The sequence below is a fragment of the Pinus tabuliformis genome, chromosome 7, assembly GCF_031772625.1.
Source record: "Pinus tabuliformis cultivar Carrire ecotype Pingquan chromosome 7, CPIR1, whole genome shotgun sequence".
NCBI classification, from domain to species: Eukaryota; Viridiplantae; Streptophyta; class Pinopsida; order Pinales; family Pinaceae; genus Pinus; species Pinus tabuliformis.
In genome coordinates, this window is record NC_142293.1 from 1,429,826,071 (window position 1) to 1,429,847,540 (window position 21,470).

Consider the following 21,470-nt stretch of genomic DNA (forward strand, 5'->3'; position numbering starts at 1 on the left):
AGATTGCTTTCTACTGGATATCCTTACTATATTATTTTCATGATATTCTATTGATAAATACCTATGTAAGATAGAGGTATATCCTTCCTTAGAGTAGTAGCAGGAGATCCTTTAATTACTTAGCCTTCCCTTGCATAGAGAGGTAGGCATAGGTTACCCAGTTATAGTTTCTGAATGAGACTCGGAGAAAGATCTAGAAGTCAAGGTAACAAAATAACTAGCATAAAATAGTTACAGATAGAGAAAGACCTAGGTAACAGATAGAATAGTTATAAACGCCTATTTATTGAATGCTAGATTATGAAACCTTGATTAATATGTAAACCCCAAAAGAGTTAGATTCTCGAGAGCAAGATCCTGATGCTTATGACCATCTCAGTCTTTAGAGAGCTTAATTCTCTAGATCAAGGTCGAGATCAAGATCGAGTAATTGCTCTGTATGAGAAATAGCTTTTATCTTCCCTGAATTACAACTGAATCTAAAGAAACTACAACCCAATGGAATAGATGGAATGGAAGCAAATTTATTTGACATCCAGCTTACGATGCTTGATAGATTGGTACTCTAAAGGCCTTCACAACAAAAAATCTTCAAACTACATTCAGAACACAAAATCTTGAATATAGAATGAAAATAACATCTATTGGAATGAGAATAACATGCATTGGAAAAGACGCATTTAGAAGAAGTTTCAACTATAATTAATCCTAATAACGGCCTTGTAAAAGTTGAACGGTGTTGTAAAAGCCCGCCATAATATCAATAGAGGAGGTTAACCCACAAAAAGAAAAATCGATAGACTCTGAAGTCCTGAGTGCTTAAGACCAGAATAATAAAATACTTTCAATAGAGCAGCAGGAAGAGAATATGATGAGTATCTGAATTACCTTTGAAGTCAAATTTATTTATAGTGGTGTAGGATATTGTACAACACAATCAATTAGTGATTGATTATGTAAATCTTATGAACGGGAATATATATATATATATATATATATATATATATATATATATATATATATATATATCTATTTTTTAACTTAGGTATTAAGTATTATGTATTAAGATAATGAATTGTTTATTGTATTTACATATTTGTAATGAGCCAATTATTGACCTCGTGATCATTTTTTGTCATTTAATAACCTGATACACAATGTCAACTACTAATATTGTTACATATCAGTGTTACATACATGTCATTGTTACACCTTTTGTGAAACTACTAGCTAAAACCATCGAGCTTTGATTGATTAGATTTTATATTTTTATGAATGAATTTGAACATTATATACATGTGTGTGTGTTAATGGGGTTACTTAATTAGATTGTCGGTTTTTCTAGAATGTTCATTGATAGGAGCCATATTTTTTTTTTTTTTTTTTTTGTTTTTTGTTTTTTGTTTTTTTTGTTTTTGTTTTTGTTTTTGTTTTTGTTTTTGTTTTTTTTTTTGTTTTTTTTTTTTTTTTGTTTTTTTTTTTTTTTTTTTTTTTGTTTTTTTTTTTTTGGATAGTTTTTTTCTTGCTAATCCTTTTGTTTTCTAGTGTCCAGCCAATTTCCGTCCTGACAAATTAGACATAGAACACCTTTCCATCCTTCAATATCTTATGGTGTTGGAATGCCTTGGAAAATAGGCTTCTGAATAAAACAAGATCCATTTCATAAAACAAAGGGATCATTGAGCGTAAACATCACACAGCGAGAATATCAACTTATACAACCATGATCACGGAGTCTTTCGCGTCACTTCGCAACCTAAGAAGACTAGAAATACTACAGAGTTTCTATAATTGACTAGCATTGAACCCTCCTTTGCTCTTTCTTATTCTTTTTATCCCCTTCTATCCACACAAACTACTAGTTCCTCTTTCCTTATGCTCGGATGCCTTCATCCTCAACTACAACTTCTCTTTCCTCGCTCGGTTGTCCCTGCTTCTTTCCGCCACTCTTCTCTGATGCCAATATTCCTTCAGTTTCCAGTCTTCTCTAGGCTATCAACTCCACAACTCACCAACGGTCCCCTCCACCACTTTTCATTGGCTTATTTCTTTGTAAAATCTCCAAATGAAGGCCTCTTCTGCTATCAACACTGAGGCCCTGCCTTCCAGAATGATTCTTTGTTGGATGCTTGAAATTTTACTTTCCAGTTCTCTCTAATCTTCAAAGGCGTTCACAAATACGTTCTTATTCTAAAATTTAATCCTTTGCTTCAATACTTTTAGTTTGAGTTGGAATGTGTGCCTTTTGTTGGTACCTCTAATATTCAACTCCTTCCACCATTCGGGTAACAAATCTACAAAACCAATGGATTGAAGCCAAAAATTTCAAAATGGAAAGGGCAATTTAGTGAGGCTTATTTTAGGTCAGTTTTCAATAAAATGAGCTAGTGATATGACCCCATGCATAGTAAAATTGAAGCTTCGATAAATATATCGTTCTCTAAAACTTCATCTAATAAAAACATTGATTCTTCAAACTGTAGGTTATGTGAATGGTAAACAATTATTTTAGGCAAACATCCCATTGTTCGCTAGAATGCCTACAAGATGCAAGTTATCTATGATCCAATCAAAATTAGTTGATGCTTGGTCTAACGTATGAATGCCTCCTTTTTTCTCCCCTAACAATCTTAGGATATTAAAGTCTCCTCTAAATGACCATAAGGAATTTCCTATCATTTGTTTCAGCATCTGTAGTTGCTGCAAAAACCTTCTTATCCCTCGTAACAGGAGGGTTGTCAACCGCCGATAAAAAAATGAATTTTTTTGTTAGAATATACCTGAATCTATGTGTAAGAATCTGATCGGAAGCCATTCAATATTGGAAGACCACTTCATGTGGGTTCCACAAAAAAAATAAGCCTTCTGCACTACCCCTAGCATCAAGAGACATGGACTCACACCGTTTCCAAAAAGTGCCTTCTATTTGATTCATTTTATACCCTATTAGTTTTGTTTCTTATAATATAAAAATTGCTGGGTTTTCCTTTTTTATTTTTTTCCCTAAGATATATTTTTTTCCTTTACTATTGAGCCCACTTTTGTTCCATGAAAGAATTCTCATGATGATGAGTTGGGAAAAGGCAGTGACTTCTCTGTCACAACTACTGCTTGATTTGTATTACCCTGGTTCGGTCTAGTTTTTTGTCTCACTTCCTTATTTGGTTTATTTGTATTATTAATAGGTTCTTTAGTAAGGCCCTTTAGTAGAATTTATTTCCCCTTGTCCTTAAAATCTTAGAATGATTTATCTACCGGATACACTATTGAGTTTCTTTGCCTTGTTTTCCACTTGAGATAGGTATTTGCGTAGATATATATTTCCTCTTTGGACAAGAACCCAAGATATTATTGCACCCAATCATTCACCAGTGTAACTAATACTCTCTCTTCATCTAAGAGGTATGACGACTTTTCCTTTAGTAAAGGAGCTACTTCCTCAAAACCTGACCATGCATAAAATTCAAAACTACCTTGTATGGCTTCCTCCTCTTCCAACTTAGATTTTAACACACTTTTGTCCAGAGTTTGTTTTGTGGGAATAATATCCATATGGATGGATTTTATGTTCTAAAAGCCTTCTTCCATAGCCTCCCATGCAGAAAAGGAATTCGTCTCCTCCAACCCATTTGTGTTATAGGAGGTTTGGTTCCTGTGATTTCACCTCCATGTAGTGACCTTGGTGAAACGATCATTTTCCATCTCACCTACAAAACCTTCTTCCTTCCTTCTCAATGAAAATTCTCTTATTAAGTGTCCATGCTCATGATAGATACTACATCTAAACGGAAAGTTATCATAATCCAGAGGTTGTTTCCATATCTCTCTTTGATAGTCCAACTTTATAGAATTTGGTAATGGTCATGATAAATTCATATAAACACATAACCTAGAATATGACATGTATTTCCTTCTTTTTGTGACCTCTGAGACTTTGAAAAAACATCCTAGTGCTTGCACTATACCTTCTAGAATTTCCAGTATCTAAAAATCTAGGGGTAAAGAGTAAAATCTTATCGGCGCTTATGTGAATTCCTCCTTATACAAGTTGAAACAAGCTTCCTAGTGCCTAATGTAGAGAGCCACATTGTTAAGGGAGTATTGCCCCCCTTCAAATATCCTAGATTTATCTTCAAGGTCAGAAAATATTATAGTGAAGAAACCTTTTAGTCCGAGTCTCAAATCCACCTTTCCCTTTGGTTTCCAATTCTACTGTATCCAACGCTCCCATTCCTTCTCTTTCAACCAAATTCCTATAAACCTACATATAAAAGCATGTTCTCTCATGCATTTCCTATTATCTTCTAGACATCTTGTAGGAATGATAAATCTAGGGTTTTGAGGGGCCTTAGGGATACGTTGACCTCGTAGCCCCATTTTCCACTTATCTCCCAAAATAGGCATTTGAGAGTAACCCGAGGATCCTCCTTTTGTACGAAATTTTCCTTCCCTTTGAAAATACCTACTAGCAAGAGAATTTTGAAAGGAGGGGCGACCCTCCCAAATTTGGTTTATCTGTTCATTCAAATTTGGTTTCTCTTTCTTTCTCTCTCGAGCACTTTGATGTAAAGTTTTTAGTGTTATAGAGTGCTCCATAAATATAGTGTTTTATGGGTGAATGCAATATATAGTATTGTTATATGCTTGCAATCTGTTGTGTTGTGTGTATGCAGATGTTTGTGTTATGTGTATGTGGATTTGTGTCAATTGAGAGAGAAAGTCGTGGCTGAGGAGAATATGCACTATTTTTGAGGGCCAACTTGATCAACAAATAATTATTTTAGAGTGAGTTGGTATCTATATCAATATTTTCTCCAATTATTTTTAAATGCATTCATGTGTCTTTTTTATGTTTGATTTTCTGATGAGTTGGGATTTCATATATAGGAGCTAGAGAAGGGTTTCTAGTGATTTTGCAACACACAATGAGGAACTTCCAACACTTTTACATCCACAAGTTTATATAGTTTCAACAGAAAAAGAAAGATGCCTAAGAAGCAAGTTTAATATTCTTTGTTGATTGCCCTATTCTTCTTAGAGGCAAGGGTAAAGCTTTGTAGAGGTTTAGTCATTTATTTTAGAAAGAGGAAACCATATGTACAGTATAAATAGCATGGGCTATTTATTTTCTAGGGTGTGAACAAATCAAACCCTTGCCTATCTATGTCCTTATAGATAGGTATTTCTTTCCTTTGTTCCATGACAGGGTGGAGGGATTATCTATTATTTCCTTAAACCAGTAATAAGCTATGGAACAGTTCCTTGTTGTTTATGTAACAATCCTATAACAGGTTGGGAATAAGTGCCTTTACGGGCTTTAGCATAGAGATTGGATTTCTATGGGATATCCTTGTTCTACCATTTTCATGATATTTTATCAAGAAATACCTATGTAATATAGCAGTATATCCTTCCTTGGAGTAGTAGCAGGAGATCCTTCGTTTTCTTGGCCTTTCCTTGACTAGACAGGTAGGCATAGGTTACCCGATTACATTTTTTGAACGAGACGGAGAGCAAGACCTAGAATTCAAGATAACAACGTAACTAGGTTAGAATAGTTACAAATAGAGAAAGACCTAGGTTACAGATAGAATAGTTCTAACGCCTATTTATTGAGATTGAGATTATGCAACCTTGAGTAATATATAAACCCCAAAAGAGTTAGATTCTAGAGAGAGAGATCTTGATTCTTATGACTGTCTGAGTCTTTAGAGAGTTGAATGCTCTAGATTGAGGTCAAGATCAAGATCGAGTAATTTCTCTATATGAGAAATATTTTTATGTTCCCTCAATTACAATTGAATTTGGAGAAACTACAACCCAATAGAATACATGGAATGGAAGAAAATTTACTTGACATCCAACTTACAATGCTCGAGTTGGTACTCTAAATTCCTTCACAACACAAAATCTTCAAAATAACTTCAAAATGCAAAATCTTGAAAATAGAATGAAAATAACATGTATTGGAATGAGAATAACATGCATTGGAAAATGGGCATTTAGAAGAAGTTTCAACTATAATGAATCCTATGAATAGCCTCGTAAAAGCCGAACGACGTTGTAAAATCCCACCATAATATGAATAGAGGAGGTTAACCCAAAGAAAGAAAAATTAATGACTATGAAGTCGTGAGTGCTTAAGACCAAAATAATAAAATACTTTCAAAAGAGCAACACGAAGGGAATATGATAAGTATGTGAATTACCTTTGAAGTCACATTTATTTATAGTGGTGTAGGATATTGTACATCACAATCGGTTAGTGAAGTCATATTTATTTATAGTGGTGTAGGATATTGTATAGCACAGTGGGTTAGTGACTCATTATGTAAACCTTCTGAATGGGATTTTTTTTTAATTAGGTATTAAGTGTTATGTATTAATAAAATGAATTGTTTATTGTCTTTACTTATTTGTAATGAGTCAATTAGTGACCTTGTGATGAGTTTTTGAAATTTAATAATCTCATACACAGTGCTAACTGGTAATAATATTACATATCAATCTTACATAAATGTCGATGTTACACCTTTTGTGAAACTACGAGCTAAAACCCACCTAAAACCATCCAACTTTGATTGATTGGATTTTATAGTTTTATGAATGAATTTGAACATTATATATATGTGTGTTAATGGGGTTACTTAATTAGATTGTGTGGTTTTCCAAAATGTTCATGGATAGGAGCTAGTTATTTTTTTTGGGATAGTTTTTTTTCATGCTAGTCGCTTTGTTTTTGGATGTCCAGCGAATGTCTAGCGTGACAGATTAGGCACAGAGCACCTTTCCATCCTTCAATATCTTATGGTGTTGGAATTCCTTGGAAAATGAGCTTCCTAATAAAACATGAGCTACTTCGTAAAATAGAGGGATGACCCTCCCATGCACATGGGACACTTAGTTGAGGCACCACACAAAAGATGCATAGTGTGGAGAGAAAATATTGCATTCAATGGCATGGTTTATGGTCGTATTCATATCCTCCCTTTTCTTAGTTGATGGGCATCATGGAATACATAGATTTATTTGGTACTTGTGAGGGTTGTGTAGAGATGATCTATGAAGCCTTTCGTGACATCTGACCCTCTGAAGCTCAGAAACACATCATATATCCATGCTCTCCACATTCCCACTGCCATTCAGAAAGAAACAGATTAATTTGCTGCTCAGAAACACCTCATATCTCCATGCCCTCCACATTCCCATTACCATTTAGAAAGAAACAAATTAATACGTTATCTTGAGAAGGTGTGAGTGAGGTAACCTTATATGGAGCTACCGAGCTTGGAGGCTAAGCTCAAGCATTATATGGAGCATTTGACTAACTGCATCATGGAGCAGGTGTGAGTGAGGTAACCTTATATGGAGCTACCGAGCTTGGAGGCTAAGACTCGAGCATTATATGGAGCATTTGACTAACTGCATCATGGAGCGCTTTACGAGGAAACTAGATGATAAGTGCATCATGAAGTGTTTTACGAGGGAAATTAGACACTTTTGGTTTGGGCATCATTTCAATTAGTAAACTAGACATGCAATGCGTAAATCGCTACCTAGCCGCATATCCACGACCGGGTTGGGATCTAGTTGCAAATCTAGGTGGAGAACCAATTGGCAAAATCTGCGTTGAACCAATTGAATGAATCTCATAATCGCCAACAACATGAAGAACATCTTAAATTCCTAGTGTTGATTGTGCCCATTTCATATCATTTAATATTTAAAAGTGATTATTAATTAAAAATATTTTATTAAAATATTATTTAATTTAAATAGATTTAAAAAAGGAATTAAACAAGAGATATTTATGGAAATTCAAAATTAACATAAATGATAATAATAATACCATAAGTATATATGGAAAGAAACAGAGAACTAGCTCTGAAAAACCCACCATCAATATGAAATTGGATTGGATAAGGCTCATTGGAGAAGACCTTTCTTCGAATCTACAAAGAGAAAGAACTAGGTCGGGATGCTAGAGTGATCATGTTCACTTGCTTTAACAACCTCTCAATATATTTTTATTTAGCAATCATCAAAATATATTTTTATATATTTATATACACCCAACTTTAATAATTTTAATTTAATAATTTAAATAATATTACAATTGATTCAAATAACTAAAATATTTATAATTAACTTTCAGGAGGTTTTGAGTAAAGAATGCTTTGGATTGAAGCAACTAAAAGTACACGTTAGACTGGTGAGTGATCTCAAAACTAGTAACAAATTAAAAGAAAATATTTACAATTATTTAACTTTTAAGAAAAAAATTACTACAATATTTGGAAAAGAAAATAGATTTGAAGTCTTTTATTTCAAAATTTTAATAATCAAAATATTTGGAACCAAAATGTGGTGATTTTGACGGAAGTTTTCCAGGGTGTTGCAGTCAAAAAACTAGTTTAAATAACACGAATCAAGATTTCACCTCAATTTTTTCCATCGGCACTAGAAAGTCAAAAAATTCACACACTAAAGACAACTTCGTAATCTTAAAACCCATATTACCTTACAAACCAGAAATGAAATATTTGTAACTTAAATTATCAAAATTTTCTTTTTAAAATATTAATAAAAAAAATGTATAAATATAAAAGCAATTTATTAACTTCGATAAAGCCCATATTGTATTACCTCACAAACCAAAAATAAAATATTTGTAATTTAAATTAATAAAATTTTCTTTTTAAAATAATGTATAAATAGAAAAACAATTTATTAACTTTTATAAAACCCATACACCCATATTACCTCAGAGCCGAAAAATGAAATATTTGTAATTTAAATTAACAAATATTCATTTTAAAAATATTAATAAAAAATAATATATAAATAAAAAAGCAATTTATTAACCTATAGAGACTTTAGACAACGGCCAAATCTTCCATTATAATCTATATTGCTTGGCTTAGCAATCCTCTCGATTCGAATAGATAAACCTTAAAATCCATCAATTGCACCTTTTGAAATTACAATACAACACTGTTGTCCAAAAAATTAAGCTAAATTATAACAACAGGACCTTTTGTGCAGGATGTGGTCAAGTTGCTTATGGGTGGCCCTTCTGTGCAGGATGTGGTCAAGTTGTTTATTGGCGGTTTTTTATTTTATTTCTGCAGCTGAATTGCACAAATTACAATATACAGATGAGCGGCCAGGTGTATAAGAATGTAGAATGGCACACACCTTCAGACCTAGTACTGTGGCTGCCAACAAAGACCTAAAAAACAGAGAACTGAAAAAGCCAGCCGGTAAAAAAAATACAACAATATCATAAATTATAATTAGTAATAGTGAGTTAAAAGATTGATAATTAAAAGATTGGTTTAATGAATAGTAATTAAAAGATTGGTTAGGTTAAAGCTAAATTTTAAGACAAAGGTCCAAAAAGGCAAGCATAAAACTCACACATGCCATAGTCATTATATACTGGCGCGCTTAGGATCGAGAGGGATCGGTGATTGTGATAAACAAACAATGAGAGGAGGAAATTCAACTCCACCAACGAAGAGGAGGCGATCAAATTTTTTTGCAGTCAGAGCGCGATGGAGTGGATTATTCATGGAGAGGGTAACTTTATGTTTCCTCTAATTTGTTTGTCTATCTCTCTGTTTATTCAATTGGTTAAGCAGGGAAAGGCAGTGGGCGATTGAGTGATTTTATGTAACCTCCTCACAAATTGTTTTCTCTGTTGAATCTACAGGTAAAACATGGGTGTTCTTTCTCTCTCAAGCACACTCTGATGTAAAGTTTGCAGAGTTTCAATAGAAAATGAAGTATTTTTAAGAAGCAAGGTTAGTACCATTTGTGAATGGCCTTGTTCTCCTCTGTTTCTTGGTGCAGTTTATGAATATCTCTATGATATAGATTGCAGATTAGTTTTTCCAATTGAGTCGGTTTTAGTTCTCTGTGTCGGTCTGTGTTAACGTAAGTATTGAACAGACGTTCACATGTGAGGAGGTATTAGATGGTTTTCCATGTAACAGCTCAGGTCGCCCATCAATCTTTTTGGCTATTGAGAGCATTGGTCTTTCCAAACACCCAATTGGTCTCCTATTTTTCTCCTTTTCATGGTTGCATTGTCTGTTAGAGCATTGGTCACCGAACTGAGCTCCTCCTTTTCCCATTTCATGGCTGCGTTGTTGTAATTTGTTACAGCATTGGTCTCTCCAAACCCCCAATTGAGCTCCTCCTTTTCTCATTTCATGCCACCCAATTGTCCCATATCCATAAGAGTTTTTCAGAGTTGCATAACCGGATCAAGCCGAAGTTGCTTAGACTAGTCGGTTGGGTAGATATTAACCCCATGAAGCATATTATGCGTGGGTATATTAAGCAAAGGTGGTTCAGTCAATTGAGACGCACCATAGAGAGAGGCACCAACAAAACCCTTACAGAGCCAGATCTACACATTCACGAGAGACCCAGCCCTCTATCTTGATTGTGCAATTCAAAACTGACAAATCGAAGAAACTCCAGAAATTCCAGGCGTAGGGCTTAGCAATTCTATTTTAAACTCAACTTTCTGTTTAATACAACGATTCAATGATGGCATTTCCTCCGTAGTATTTTCAATAGAATTCATCTTTCCTCTGGATTATAGACGCGTGGTAAAGCCAAACTGGTTGATGTGGGAAGCAAACACAACACAAAATGGCCACGGGCGTAGGTTTTGCGTGAAGAGTGCTCGTTAATGAGCTCCACGTATGGAATGTAGTCCAATATGTCCATTGACCGTGCATAATTTCACCGAACGCTTTCTTTACTTTAAAAATGTATAACTTCGAATAGTACCTGTTCCACTGACATTCCAGCAAGTGCTCAGCGCTTATTGCACTTTCACGGGGGACATTTATGTGTTTGTTCAAGTCGCTGGACAGTGGAAAGCTCTATTATAAAGGAAATGCCTTATTGACACTACATCAAGCCGAAATCTACTAGTAATAATAACATAGCAGTACCGTGAGGAATGATCGTTTCAATAGAGGTTTTCGTATAGGTGCAACGCCTGGTTATGATGATATAGATATTAATGTCGGCTCTACTTAACGCTTATTCTAATTAAATGGCCTGTGTATTCAAGCATAAATAATGGTTTATGAATTTTTTAATATCTAAAAGTAATTATTAATTAAAATTATTTTATTAAAACCAAGCCATATAGGAAAACCTAGAATACCCCAATACAGTACCAAGCCACATAGGACACCTAGAATACCCAATACAATACCAAGCCACATAGGAAATATACTCGAAGCCAACGCTTTGCTAACGTCGAGGGCAACAAGATATGCATCTAAGCATCATACATTAGTAAGTGTTGATCATAGTGCAAAGAGCTGTGTGAATGGATTGTTTTCTTATAAGAAATTGCCAATTAGCATTAACAGGTTAAATTTCCGCGTATTATGTAATCAATTCAATTTTACACCTAACTTGAACTCTAATGTTGCTATGGGTTATAATGGATTCGCACTGTGATGCTTAATGGAATGCAATTGCACATAGGGGCTCAATTTTGGATGTCTTGGGCACCCGTGAATTGATTCCAGTAGTTCATATATAGTAAATGTCAATGGTAGATATTACATGGGTTCTGGTATTGCATTCGGTGTAAATTACTAAAGTCTTAGTGAACGGATGGCATGAATGTGCAATCACCAACAATTTGTCCATACTTATGAGTTAGTTTATGGAGAGTCATGCTATTTGCATGCATAACATCTATCCTTCAAAATATGAATTTAATAGCATTTGATTTATCCTTTTAAAGAATATTTAAAAATATATCAAATACTATATATATAATGTATGGTGTTCTTATAATGTTGTTCTTAAAATAAAGTGCTTTTATCATGTTTATCATGTATATCTGATTAGTTGCATTAACCAATTCATTTTATAATTTTTTTATATTAAATTAAAATAAAAGTATTTATATAATTTTTTTTTGGATCAACATGTTCTATTAAATCATGAGAAACATGCATCGTATGTTACAATCAGTAACAAGATCAAAGTCCTCACTCCTACTAGATTTGTTGGCCTGAAGATAGAAGTGGAAGATCCTAGCTAATAGCTTTTCATAATAGTAAGACTAAAGGTTTACAGCCCGGGAGGCCCAAAATTGACCAAAAAACTCAAAATTACCAAAAGCATAGATTATCTAGCCAGATTACCTGGATCTGGGTTGACAAGAGCACCATTGACTGGTCATCGAAATTCCTCATGTACATGTACTTCCATATGCGAAATTATTACTTCGAAGGCATCCAACCACTCCTACAAGTATTTTTGGCCCCTTTGAGGAGAGGTTTTGTTGTCTAAGATGTGCCATTGATTATGTTGGATGTTCTGCATAAAGATCACGACCTCATGGTGACTCTGTTGTCAATCTCTCTCTTGCTGCTCCAATGTTGCAGTCACCACCCGAATTTGATCCTCAAGCGAGTCAAAGGGGGTTAGGTTGTCCACATGCCTAGGTGAGGACTCTGACTACTCCTCCACAAGGACCTCCACTCTTGGAATAGAACTGATTGTGTGGTGGTCCTGTAAGTGTCTCCTCAACTCGAGGGACCAGAATGACAAACTCATAGGCCACTTATTATAATTAACTTACTGCCAACTAATGCGCTGACTGTGAAGCAAGCAAAACCTGAGCCGACAAAATCCCTCCTCCCCATAATAAAGAAGAAGCTAAAAAACTAGACTCCACAACTTTGGAAGCTGAAAAGTCCCCAAAATAAAAGGACACCTCACCACTAGACATATGCTTTAGGGTTAAATTTTATCCCATTCGACTCCCTCGTCCATAGCAGAAGCCATAGCAACTAAGAATTAAGTGAGAATCAATTCAAGTCATTGTGGGATAACTTTTTATGGCTTAGATGCCCCTAGGTTGTGGCTACGCAAACAACAAGTTAGATGTGCTAGACTCACATTATCTAGCAAAAAAAAGAAAAAAGAAAAGCAAACTTTCATTTTTTTTTTTAATTGTAATTATCTTAATATTGATATCACATCAATTATAATACACGGGGTGAAAGTGATATTTGTTTGTTTATATAGTGCTAATAATTTATATTTTTATATTTACAATGTAAAAAAGAAGTGATAGAGATTATATTTAGTATTATGATAATTATAGGACAATGCTATGTGTATGAATATTTTTTTTTAATTTTCATATTTTTTTTTAATGTATAATCTAGGAAACATTTTTAATTCAATTTAATATAATTATTTTTTATAAACTTAACTTTTAAAATCGTTAATATTTTTATTTTAATATTCATATCATAATAAGTTTTATTTAGCATGATTATTTTCTTAAAATATATCTCTTAAAATTAGTAATATTTTTTTCATCTTAACAATATAATCATATTCACATATAATTAATCATACAAAATTTATCCATTTAATCAATTAGTGACTATACATTTTTATAATATAATATTGAATTTTTCAATTTTACAAATATTATAATTTTTACAAAACAAGTTTAATATTAAAAAAATTTATCTGTTCTAAACATTTTAACTAGTAAACATTTAATGATTTTTTTGGTAAACTTGCAAACATATATATAAACCATGTCTATGGTATAAATATTGACTACCTCTAGTATGCTTGAGTGGAAATCAAACTGAGAAGATTTGACAAGGTTCAAACTAGAGTCTTTCCAAATCTACAATTGAATAATGGCAGAAGTGTCCTTAGACACGTAATTTTATTAATCAGAAAAAAACAATTACATAATTGATTTTGCAAGAGTTTACACCCGAACAACACAAACACTCTTGCAATGAGTTATTTATAAGCTCCATGTCCTAACTACCTCTAATTATGGATCACTTATTAAATAACAAGTGTCCATTTACAATAAATGCTATTCAAACCAACTAGCTAACTAATCTCCTAAAATAGAGCCTAAGATATGACACATTTGGAGAGTCATATCTAGTTACAACAATATGCTAATTCTAAAAGTCTCCATTAAATAATTAAACATTCTAAAATAATAATTATTAATTTAATATCTTAAATTAATAATTATTTTATTCTAATTTTATAACCTATGATAAAATTGTATTTTTGGATCATCTAACATTCCCCCCTATGATCCAAAGATACATTACAACAGATACCAAGTTCATCCCTGAACTTAGTAAATTTTATTCTGCCAAGCGGTTTCGTGAAAATGTCGGAGATCTGATCTTCGGAAGGACAATAAACTGGCTTGAGGACATCTTTGGCAATGAGAGATCTGATATGATGATACTTGGTGTCCACATGCTTTGTCTTTGAATGAAAAACTGGGTTCTTGGCAAGTTTGATGGCTGACTGGCTGTCAATGAATAATGATGTAGCTTCTGCCTGAGAAATGCCCAAGTCCTGCAAAATTCTGCGCAACCAAACAATTTCACATGTTGCTTCCCATGCTGAAATGTATTCTGCTTCTACTGAAGAAGTGGCCACTGTAGCTTGTTTCTTACAACTCCAAGATACTGCTGCTGACCCCATGTTCATTAAATAACCTGATGTTGATGCTCAATCATCAATACTCCCAGCAAAGTCGGCATCAGAATATCCACCAAGTACAAAATTTTTAGTCTTTGTGTAAAGAAGACCAAAATCTTTTGTTCCTTGGATATATCGAAGAACTCTTTTGGCTGCATTCCAGTGGCTGTCTCGTGGTTCCTGCATAAAACGTGAAAGAATACTGACTGCGTAAGATAGATCAGGACGAGTATTTGTCAAATAAATCAAGCTGCCAATCAACTGTCTGTAAGTTGTACTGTCCACATTTTCCCCCCCTTCAAATTTTGAAAGTTTCAAGTTTTGCTCCATGGGGGTGAGAACGGGCTTGCAATCTTGCATGCCAAATCGCTGAAGAACCTCTGCTGCATACTTACTCTGAGAAATGAAAATATGATGTGGACGTTGGAAGACTTCAACTCCAAGATAGTAGTGAAGTAATCCCAAATTTGTCATCTTAAAACCTACATGTAACTCCTTTTTCACCTGTGCAATATGATCATCATGGTTGCCAGTAATGATCAAATCATCTACATACATAACAAGAATGACCAGATATTTTCCCTATTGTCGCACATACAAAGTATCATCAGATTCACTTCATTGAAAACCAACTTTCTTAAGGTAGTCATCCATCTTTACGTACCAAGCACGGGGAGCTTGTTTTAATCCATATAAAGCCTTGATCAATTTGCAGACTTTATGTTCTTGTCCTTCAACTTCAAAACCTGGTGGTTGGGTCATATACACTTCCTCCTGTAAATCCCCGTTGAGAAAAGCACTTTTCACATCCATTTGATGAACTTTCCATCCTTTTTGAGCGTCCAATGCAAGTGTTAATCGGATGGTGTTCCATTTAGCTGTAGGAGCAAAAGTTTCCTCATAATCAATGCCTTCCTGCTGCGCAAAACCTTTTGCGACAAGTCGTGCTTTATACTTTCCAAGTTCTCCCTTTTGATTATACTTAATTCTGTAAACCCATTTGCATCCTATGGGTTTAACATTTGCTGGACAATCAACAAGTTTCCAAGTGTTGTTATCAATTACTACCTGATATTCTTCAACCATAGCTTGTTGCCATTCTTTATGTTTTACTGCTTCTTTGTATGTGGAAGGTTCAGTAAAATCATTTGTAGTAAGGCAAAATTGCCTTCACTTCTATGTGCCCTTCTGGTGCCTGTTTTATTCTCCTCATCAGGCTTTACATCTTTCAAAAGTTGAACTTCCCATTTCGGAAGTTGGTGCTCACTTGTTTGCGCTTCTGTAAAATCCCCATCATTGTAAAGTGGATTAATATAAACTGATGTTCGTCGTTCAGGTGAAGAATGTGGAGAATCACTGTCAGAAGAACTGCTGCTACTTGGAGATGCGGATGAACTGCTAGAAGACCCAGATGATGTTGTTGATGTAGATGGACTGGATGACTCATCTTCAGAAGAAGGAAAATCAAGTTCATACCAATTTGGTGAAGTTGGTTGACTTTGCATTTTTCCATTTCTTTTACTTCCCTTAGTTTCTAACTTGTGAAGAAGATTTTCAATTTCTTCAGCACTCTTACTTTCAGTTTCATCAAAAATGACATCCCTACTTACAATAAATTTCCCATTGGTCAAAAGACGATACCCTTTCTTCTCATCAGAATAGCCAATCATTGTGCATTTTAAACTTCTTGAGTCAAGCTTAGTTCATTTTTCTTTCGGAACTAAGGCATAACACACTGACCCAAAAACTCTAAGATGTTTAACTCGAGGTTTGAAACCAAACCAAGCTTCATAAGGTGTGATTCCATCTAAAGAAGCAGTTGGAGATCTGTTTCTTAAGTAGACAGTTGTATGTATTGCTTCTGCCCAATATGTTGGACTTAACCTCTTGAAAGTTAACATGGATCTCGTCATTCCTAACAAGGTGCGATTCATTCTTTCGACTACTCCAGTTTGCTGTGGAGTGTAAACATTTGTAAGATGTCGTCTTATGCCATTTTCACTGCAATAAGTTTTGAATTCATTTGAAGTGAATTCTCCCCCATTATCCGTCCTGAGTGTACCTATCTTTTCTTTGACTTCATTTTCAACAAGTTGGCGAAAATTTTTAAACTTATCAAATGCTTCTGACTTGTTCTTCAAAAGGTAAACCCAAGTCATTCTGCTGAAATCATCAATGAATAGTAAGAAATATTTGCATCCACCAAAGGAAGTTTGTAGTGGTCCACAAACATCACTGTGAACTAGTTGTAGCCGCATGTTTGCACGCCATGAACTTGTTCGAAAACTTTCTCGATTTTGTTTGCCATAAATGCAAGCTTCACATTTTTCATTTTCCCTTTTGAAAGTGGGAAGTCCTTTAACCATTCCTTGTTTCTGCAATTGAGAAAGACTCTCAAAATTCAAATGTCCATATCTTACATGCCATAGTCTTATAGGTGAAATACCTGTAGTCACTGCCCCTACAAAATCAGAATGCCTTGGAATAACTGTCCCTTTCATCCGTAACAGTTTTCCATCTTCATAACCTGTCATGATTGTTTTCAAGTTCTGTTTGACTGAATTAATCTTGACTAAACCATCTTCCATAATCACCTAATGTCCTGCTTGTCGAATCGTGACTAAAGAGAGCAAATTTTTCTTAAAACTGGGTACATACCATACATTGGAAATCATTTTTTCTCCAATGCCAGGGAGAAAAACTTTAACTGCTCCTTTTCCATAAGGAGTATGTTTTGTATCATCAGCAAGAAAAATGGAATTAAGTTGTCAATCTTGAAAATTCTAGAAAAAATCACGTCGACAAGTCATGTGCTGGGTTGCCCCGGAATCCAAGATCCAGGCATCTTCATAGTCACTTCTAAGATGGGATGAAAGTTGTGATGCTGGTGAGGACGTAAAAACATATTCTGAGTTATCTTCATCTTGATCATTGGCAAATTGCGTTGAATGCTGCTGAAACTTGGGAATTTTATTGAGTGAAGTTCGAAAATCTTCAGCATAATGGCCAACTTTGTTACATCTTCGACACACAATTTGACTTAAGTCTCTTCCTCTTCCTGAAGATTGTCCTCTGCCTCTGCTTTGACTTCTATTTTGAGATTGTCCTCTACCTTGATTATTATATCCTTGTCCTTGAAAATTGCCTCTTCCTTGGTTGTTTCCTCTACCTTGAAAATTATTTCTTCCTCCTCTGTTAAAATTGTTTCCTCTGCTTTGGCTTCTGATTCCATCTGCCTCTTCCTCGAGAACTATCTGCTGATGACTTACTAGTGCTGGCCTCTGTGAGAAAAACATCTTCACCAACTTTCTTCTTCTTCCCAAAAGTTTTATCATGTTGAGTTAACATTTCACAGAGTTCATCAAACTTTAGTTTCTCTAATTTCCCAGTTACTTGTAGAGTCTCCAAAAAATGCGTATAGGAAGAAGGAAGTCCAGCAATTACAATTGTGACCATAAAGCTATCATCAATTGCGGGAAAACCAGCATTAATAATTTCTTGCCTAATATTCTTAAGTCTTGATATATATTCAAGAACATCTCCGCCTTCAGTTAATTTTTGTTGCAACAATTTTAATTGTAGATCAACTTTCTTTGATTCAGGCTGAGTATCAAAGAGGTATTTAAAAGTTTTCAAGGCAGACCATGCATCTGTAGCATTTTCTATATGGACATACATTTCATCATTCACAGACGATTTAATAAGAGCTAAGGCTTTAGCATTCTTGATTTCCCATTTTGCTAGTGCAGTTGCATCTGTGGGTTTATTCGGCTTAACATCTCCATCACATATTCCCTGCCATAATTCATTGTAAATGAGTGTGCTTTCGATGAGATGATGCCATGTTTTATAAGATTTGGTGCCTTCAAGTTTGTCGGAATCAGAAAACAAATTAATCAACTTAGACATTGTAGCGTTGAAGTGTCGCACCAAGAATCAAAACAGAAATGACAAGATAGTCAACACAACACACCACGCAAAAAAACACGATCTATCGGGGCTTGGCCTTGACCCTCGAATAGTCGTCAAAACAGGAGACAATTGACTGAGCTTTGCACTTGGCTCTAGTCAATTTCTCAAATTTTTACAAGGCAACTTTCAAAATTTGACTTTTTACAATGGTGCTTTTGCACAATATGGTAAAAAAGAAATTACCCCCCCTCAAAGTAAAATTACTTTGAGTTACAATGTGATGATCCCAAAGAACTTCTTAAAAAAAAATTACCCAACACACCTTATCTCTCCAATTTACAAATTACAAATAAAACTCCACTTATCACTTCATTAACATTACAAAATAAAAAAATTCTTATTGCTGGCACTCTGGCTTGTCGCTGGCAGGTTGGCTCATGCTGGCTTGTTGCTAGCAGGCTGGCTCACACTGGCAGGATTCACTAGAACCTCCATACGTTCGATCTGGAGTTTCGATTTCCATCTTCTGCTTGTCCAAAAATGTTGCTGACCAAGAAATTCCTATTTCAGTATTTGAAACCGTAAATGCTGCGAATATTTATGTGTACGATGGTAAATTTTGCACGACATTTTCATCCACGCACACAGAATGAAATTACAGTGGAATGATGGAATGATTCTGCAGCTCGTTCACCTATACTACATGCAGAATTTTTTGTTTTTAAGCATATCACATCTTTTCTCTCAAACCTCTACACGCAGGTCTTCTACGATATTTATTTCTCAGCCTGCACATTCTTCAATGATTACTAGTCTCGGTCTTCCAGAACAAGAAACGTTCCTCCTGCAACGACTTCTATTTCAATTTCAGGTTAGATTCAACAATAAATCTAACATTGGACACTGTGATTTATGAATTCAACACACAGTTATTTTGACAAAGAAACACTTCACATGCTGGATTGAATGGAAATACCACGATATCGAGAACGGCTCTGCCCTTTGACTGATCATAGCGATGGATATGTTCATCCGCACATACCAAAGTCTACCTCCTTGTTATTCTATTGCCAATTCTCTCTCATCAATATCACTACCATAGTGAGGGCATGTAACCCCAGGCGTGCCGGTGAAGATCGTTAATCAATCAAAATTAAGCAGTGATCAAGGTTTGGCCCACTAATTGAATCCATCCTTAATCAGATTCCAATAACGTAGACTCCCACTTACTCATACCTTTATTACAAAGTCAGCAAAACTCTCGCTCTGACTACAACGCCCAAGACTGACAATGAAACGGTCTCATCGAAAGCAAACTGGTTTTATGGTACAGATTACAGCGCCAATCCGACTGGAGCCAGGAATAGAAACCAGACCTCTAGGAACCGATGTCGTTGATGTTGATGATTCCAGAATGCTCAATGCAGGGTATTTGAGCATAAATCGATGTCAACCATTCTCATAAAAATGCAGAATCGATTTGCAGAATCGATTGAATGTTTTGAAAAGATTTTAAAAACAATTAAAATATACAGCGTTGTCCTTTTTTATGTTTTTATTCACTCAACCAATTTGAAGAAGTCACACATATTTGCATTTGCTCCTTTAAAAAAAATGATTTTAGAATTTGCAGATCTAAAATCAATATAAAAAAAAATTGCAAATTTCATACCAAGCTTTGCTGATCACTTCAACGGAGTTGAGTTTTCCACAATCTGATAAAGCTGGAATCTCTTCTTCACATCCACTACAACATTACTGGAGCTCTGATACCACAATAATGGCAGAAGTGTCCTCAGACACGTAATTTTATTAATCAGAAAAAAACAATTACATAATTGATTTTGCAAGAGTTTACACCCGAACAACACAAACACTCTTGCAATGAGCTATTTATAAGCTCCATGTCCTAACTACCTCTAATTATGGATCACTTATTAAATAACAAGTTTCCATTTACAATAAATGCTATTCAAACCAACTAGCTAACTAATCTCCTAAAATAGAGCCTAAGATACGACACATTTGGAGAGTCATATCTAGTTACAACAATATGCTAATTCTAAAAGTCTCCATTAAATAATTAAACATTCTAGAATAATAATTATTAATTTAATATCTTAAATTAATAATTATTTTATTCTAATTTTATAACCTATGATAAAATTGTATTTTTGGATCATCTAACATTGAAGCTAGTAGGAGCCACACTTATCATTACAATAGATGTAAAAATTGGTTATGAAAGACATAAAAACCGAGTAAGAAAAAACACTTGAAACATGAAAATTATAAACCATGGGTGTCGTTGAGTGTATTGATGGTGGGTTTGTGCCAAAGAGAGACCATAAAACTAAACAACTATAGCAAACATTAAGGGTGGTTGAGACATGGCAGATACTTGTCATGAAATAGTGTTGTTTCCATTCGTTATAGTCTACCATCCATAATCTAATAGAGCAGGTGGAGCTCCTCCATCCAAAGTGATGATTACAACACACACAAAGTTGTTTCCTTCTTACTTACCAAGATTGGTAGACTAAACGACATATATGCTAGCTAAAATATGAAACCAACCCAAACTTACCTTGAACATTCCTTCAATCATTTCAAAAACATCACCTAATTGATTAATAACTTCCATTTCCATCGCCATTGAATGAATGCTCACGGGTGAGTAACTACCCCAACGTGCTCTCGCTTAGGGTGAATTCAATGCCATATCCAGGACCTTCTCAATCCAACATGTGGTCAAACACCTCACTTTCGAAATCCACCGGATTCTCCCAATTTGTCGTCGCCTTACGTGCCATCCTTGAGGGCCTTGTATGTGTGGTAAAGAACTTTAGTGCATTGGGGTTTATATTCATTACACCATAGATCCTCGTGAATTGCCCTTTCGAAGAAAAAAATAATGAAATTACTATGACTATACATGATATATTTCATTAACATATTATTAATTATTTGTATCCTAGGTGGTTGGGAGGTAGGAATGGAATCCTCTCCACCTAGATTCAATT

General features: G+C 34.7%; 1 pseudogene; it reads right to left on the reverse strand.

Moving 5' to 3' along the window:
* LOC149253046 (uncharacterized) overlaps window positions 1-21,103 on the reverse strand; it is a 118,572-nt pseudogene extending 97,469 nt beyond the window's left edge.
* Between the last annotated feature and the right edge of the window lie 367 nt (window positions 21,104-21,470).